Here is a 6,628-nt window from a genome sequence, read left to right on the forward strand (position 1 = left end):
TTTCTATCTCAATCACATTCTGTCAGCTAATTGGTGTAGTCAATTATGGAGAGCAGTTTTAAGTTGTTGGCAGTTTATCAATAGCCTGGAGATACTCAGATCAGTATCTCAGAAACCAGAAAAGACCATGAATAAAATATGAAATGTTTTATCTTCAACCTATACCAACAAAGAAAAGAATAAAATGCAAGCTTTTTCTACATAATATATATATCAGACTGAATGAATTTCAAATTTTGTGATACATGTATCTCCTTCTTAGCTGTTATATCCAGCCATTTTCTGACCTCCAAATTTAAAATATATTTATGTACCTTATAAGATATATGATAATTGTTGTTTGTAGATTTTCATTCTACATGCTATTCATATGACAGTAAAACAGCATGTAACAAAATGTGAATCACATGGCAGTAAAACAGCATGTAACAAAATGTGAATCACATGGCAGTAAAACAGCATGTAACAAGATGTGAATCATATGGCAGTAAATAGCATGTAACAAGATGTGAATCATATGGCAGTAAAACAGCATGTAACAATGTGAATCATATGACAGTAAAACAGCATGTAACAATGTAAATCATATGACAGTAAAACGGCATGTAACAAAATGTGAATCATATGGCAGTGAACCAGCATGTAACAAGATGTGAATCATATGACAGTAAAACGGCATGTAACAAAATGTGAATCATATGGCAGTGAATCAGCATGTAACAAGATGTGAATCATATGACAGTAAAACAGCATGTAACAAAATGTGAATCATATGACAGTAAAACAGCATGTAACAAAATGTGAATCATATGGCAGTGAACCAGCATGTAACAAGATGTGAATCATATGACAGTAAAACAGCATGTAACAAAATGTGAATCATATGAGAGTAAAACAGCATGTAACAAAATGTGAATCATATGACAGTAAAATGGCATGTAACAAGATGTGAATCATATGACAGTAAAACGGCATGTAACAAGATGTGAATCATGACAGTAAAACAGCATGTAACAAAATGTGAATCACATGACAGTAAAATGGCATGTAACAAAATGTGAATCATATGACAGTAAAACAGCATGTAACAAAATGTGAATCATATGGCAGTGAACCAGCATGTAACAAGATGTGAATCATATGACAGTAAAACAGCATGTAACAATGTGAATCATATGACAGTAAAACGGCATGTAACAAAATGTGAATCATATGGCAGTGAACCAGCATGTAACAAGATGTGAATCATATGACAGTAAAACGGCATGTAACAAAATGTGAATCATATGGCAGTGAATCAGCATGTACCAAGATGTGAATCATATGACAGTAAAACAGCATGTAACAAAATGTGAATCATATGGCAGTGAACCAGCATGTAACAAGATGTGAATCATATGACAGTAAAACAGCATGTAACAAAATGTGAATCATATGACAGTAAAACAGCATGTAACAAAATGTGAATCATATGGCAGTGAACCAGCATGTAACAAGATGTGAATCATATGACAGTAAAACAGCATGTAACAAAATGTGAATCATATGAGAGTAAAACAGCATGTAACAATGTGAATCATATGACAGTAAAACAGCATGTAACAATGTGAATCATATGACAGTAAAACGGCATGTAACAAAATGTGAATCATATGGCAGTGAACCAGCATGTAACAAGATGTGAATCATATGACAGTAAAACAGCATGTAACAAAATGTGAATCATATGGCAGTGAGCCAGCATGTAACAACATGTGAATCATATGACAGTAAAACAGCATGTAACAAAATGTGAATCATATGAGAGTAAAACAGCATGTAACAAAATGTGAATCATATGACAGTAAAATGGCATGTAACAAGATGTGAATCATATGACAGTAAAACAGCATGTAACAAGATGTGAATCATGACAGTAAAACAGCATGTAACAAAATGTGAATCATATGACAGTAAAACGGCATGTAACAAAATGTGAATCATATGAGAGTAAAACAGCATGTAACAAAATGTGAATCATATGACAGTAAAATGGCATGTAACAAGATGTGAATCATATGATAGTAAAACGGCATGTAACAAGATGTGAATCATATGACAGTAAAACAGCATGTAACAAAATGTGAATCATATGAGAGTAAAACAGCATGTAACAAAATGTGAATCATATGACAGTAAAATGGCATGTAACAAGATGTGAATCATATGACAGTAAAACAGCATGTAACAAGATGTGAATCATGACAGTAAAACAGCATGTAACAAAATGTGAATCATATGACAGTAAAACGGCATGTAACAAAATGTGAATCATATGAGAGTAAAACAGCATGTAACAAAATGTGAATCATATGACAGTAAAATGGCATGTAACAAGATGTGAATCATATGATAGTAAAACGGCATGTAACAAGATGTGAATCATATGACAGTAAAACAGCATGTAACAAAATGTGAATCATATGAGAGTAAAACAGCATGTAACAAAATGTGAATCATATGACAGTAAAATGGCATGTAACAAGATGTGAATCATGACAGTAAAACAGCATGTAACAAAATGTGAATCATATGACAGTAAAACGGCATGTAACAAAATGTGAATCATATGAGAGTAAAACAGCATGTAACAAAATGTGAATCATATGACAGTAAAATGGCATGTAACAAGATGTGAATCATATGATAGTAAAATGGCATGTAACAAGATGTGAATCATGACAGTAAAACAGCATGTAACAAAATGTGAATCATATGACAGTAAAATGGCATGTAACAAAATGTGAATCATATGACAGTAAAACGGCATGTAACAAGATGTGAATCATGACAGTAAAACAGCATGTAACAAGATGTGAATCATATGACAGTAAAACGGCATGTAACAAAATGTGAATCACCACCATACACCAAGCTTACTTACAAATAAGAATGGAGAGGCTTTATATAGGGTTTATACATCTTTATTACAAAATGTGAATTCAACTGGGAAACATCATAAGGGGAGATAATTATGCAATGTACATGTCACACATGAAGGTGAGACTAATTTTCTTGTTTTGAAATGAGCACACAGCAATGCATGAGGAAATAAAAGTAGATAAAATCCTCCATTAGCATAGAAATAAATTTATTCTTCAAAGCAAATGTCACTTTTAAAAAGGAAATGAACTCTTTAACTTAAAATCACAAAAAGCAAGGTTCTAAAATTTTCACTATGACAGATTGAAATGTCTTGTTGAAATCATAAGTGTTTAATTTTAATTTTGAAGTAATCAGTTGATGATAAGTTGAAAGTCTGGAGACAATCCAGTAGCAATACCTGTTTATAAGCACAGGGGCTTGTAATTACAAGCTCTCATCTCACAGAAACATTGTTACAGGCCCCTGTGTATATAGGTACATCTAAAGTTCATCTTGGATGACAGGGTCAGATCATTCATTCACTCCATCTATAAACATAAGATTCCAGATCCCTTAGGCACTTGTATGAAAATGAATCCCGTCAATTGGTGAACCTTGCCCTTCATTTGACTGTGTATATTGCATGGTCATGTCTGATAACAACAATATGCATATTCAATAATTAATTAAAAATCTAATTAAATAAAGTTCAAATCGATAATATGAATGAAAATTTTGTAGGCTGTAAATAAATGTTCTGTATAGGTAGTTGTGTTTTATTGTGGTACACTAGATGTATTTCTGTAAGTATTGTAAAACCTGACTGACACAGATGTAGCTGACAGTGTGTAATTTACATAATATAGATGGATGAAAAATAGAATTTTTGTCATTGTCTGAATGATAAACATCTGTTGGTGATTGTAAACACATTATATGAGTACTACATTTGAAGTCACTTAATTTCAAACTTCTGAATTAAGTATTTAAGTAACTTAATTATTAAGGAAAAGATAATAACATCAAAAGTGTTTAAATTAAGTTGAAAATAGAATTGAAAAATTGAAAAATAAAAATGAAATTAAAAAGAAAGAGCCAAAAATATAAAAAAGAGAAGAAAAAAATGTTCATACCTGTGTTAAGTTTCTAGGAATGTCACCATTGAAAAGTACAGAATCTATTTGTCCTCAATATATTTCTTTCTTCAGTCTATCTGACCCTTCTATGTATAGCCATGTATTTATAACTGTACCTATACATTAGATATACAGAAATATATTGGCTCTCAACACCTCAGAGGCATGCAAGCCCATTCTTTATACTAGACTGGATGGTTGTTGTCATATTTAGGTCTATAAAATTGTCAGATCACTTGATAGTGATGAATATTTTCCTGTTTAAGTACTCTATGTTAAGTCAAACAATGTCAAAGTGTCACTTTTGTATTTCAGATCATACATATAGTCATAATATTTTAAAACAATTAGAATAATTACTTACTGATAGAATATATTTGAATTCAAATTAAAAAAATATAAGAATGAAGAAGGGGATGATTTTGTTAGTCAGAACTGAGGACATTCTTTTCTGGAATTCATGATGAATTAATTTGATTTTTAAACTTATGTACTTATATAGAAACATACTTTAAAGTTTTGGACTTTTTGTGGTTGGTCTGAGGTGTAAGCTGAACATTCCGAGATCAGTTTCTTGGCTCCCGGAGATCGATTGTGACTGAATTTTTTGGTTGCACACATTATGCAAGTAGAAGTGTTTTTTTACTATTTTCAACCCCAAAAAGCACCTGCACACATTACATAGGTTTTTTTTGATAGTTCTACTTATCTAGCTGAGTTAGAGCTAAATACTCTCTAGATATCCACAAGTTATTTGTGTATATATAGGTAGACTGTGACCACAGGAAGGAAAATGATAATATTAGACATATGTGACAGCAGGTAAGGATAAGGTCAAATGGCAGGGGTCTGTAAAACTGGGTCAGTATTTGTCAGATATATGGTGATACCTGTAAAAATAAAACAGATTACATGTGGGTCAAATAAAAGAAGTCGATTATCACAAGTATTTGTAAAACAGGGCCTTGACAAAGCATCTTCAGTGATGTATAGTAGCCCAGTGAGCGTGCCCCTCTTGATTTTGGACAGGTATTTTTTTTTCTTATTTCGGACACAATAAGGAAGATCTATGTTATATAGTTTCATATATAACTCACAAAACATTTTAAACGAAGGAAGGAAGAGATTGTATAATATATACATGCGTCAGATTGTCCTTGTTCATACCGTTCATATAATTATTTCTGTAAAAACTTTATGACATCATTGTTATTAAACAATGTGTTCCTGATCAGCTCACCAAGCATGTTGCTATTTTTACCTCATTATGGTAATCGAGATTCAAATCATCTTCTCAGTTTTAGATATTAAACTTCTAGTCGTCAATTTTTAGTGAGGTGATATTTCTGATTTATTGAATTAACCCTGTATTAATTAATAGTTAGACTTACACTTTTAGATTTACTGCAGGGTATTACATCATGCTGGAACTCTTTCTTAATTAACTGTAATATATCATTGAATGAACTAAATTAATCTTAAAGGTGTTATGTTTGAGGATGACTGAAAGGCAATTTTTTAGAGGCTTACTGTGTTTTTCTGTCTTTTTTTAGACATAGTTGGATGTGACTTATTGTGTTGAATGATGAGGACCAAATTTTGTCATATTTTTGTAAAAGTTGAGAGTACAGGTCACCTTTCTAGCTTTGTCTAGTAGGAATTTCCTCTCAGTCCATCGGTAGAGTGTCAGGCTAGAACCAAAGGATCGCTAGTCCGAATCCCGCCGGGGGACAAGGTATTTTTCATTACTCATTTTTATTACAGATTTGGTGCCATTGGCCATGCCAAGGGTAGAAGCTATAGGAGATTGAGATGCTTCCTTGGAGATATTGAACCTAGGTTGTTGTTGTCTTTGAGGTCAAAGATTTTGGAAGGGTACAGTGTAAAAGTTGAGAATACAGGTCACCTTACTGGTTTCGTCTAGTAGGAATTTCTCTTTCGTTGAATGGTAGAGTGTCTGACTAAAGCTCGTTAGAGTGTCTGACTAGAGCCAGAAGTGTTGCTGGTTCAAACCCCAGTGATGGCAGGGTGTTTTTCATTACCCTTCCATATACGTTTCAATACATGTTAAAAAAGTGAATGATTTCAAGACTGAAAACAAAATTTCATAGCAATATTTGTAGTGATATGGATGGGGGTGAGATTTAATGTATTTGACTGGTCTGTCCAGACAGACAACAGTTAAGCTGAATGAGGACATATATTTTGATTATAACTTGCAGAGCTGTTCGGCCTCCATGTTTTTGATTTATAATCAGGGTTAAATAGTAATGTGTACCTTTTATGAACCAGCTGTAATCACACTATAAACAGAATGGAGTGTTTCAAGTTTTGTGTCAACACAAGGACACAAAATAAGATATGTAGAAATCGGCCAGTTCATCCTGATGTGGAGGTAATTTCATGATTATAAATTCTGCATTTTACTAACAATTTGTTGTTGCACTGCGACATGATCACATACTTGTTTGTGTCTGGATGTGTTGTATTTTAAACTGCCGTAACATATATATATTGCCTGTCCAAGCAGGTGATGAACTTTTACTGTCAGACACATTCATAAACAGAAATACAACTTTCTTTAAATC

The sequence above is a fragment of the Ylistrum balloti genome, unplaced genomic scaffold (genome assembly GCF_031769215.1).
Source record: "Ylistrum balloti isolate Yb309-2 unplaced genomic scaffold, AGI_CSIRO_Ybal_v1 Utg371416, whole genome shotgun sequence".
Classification (NCBI taxonomy): domain Eukaryota; kingdom Metazoa; phylum Mollusca; class Bivalvia; order Pectinida; family Pectinidae; genus Ylistrum; species Ylistrum balloti.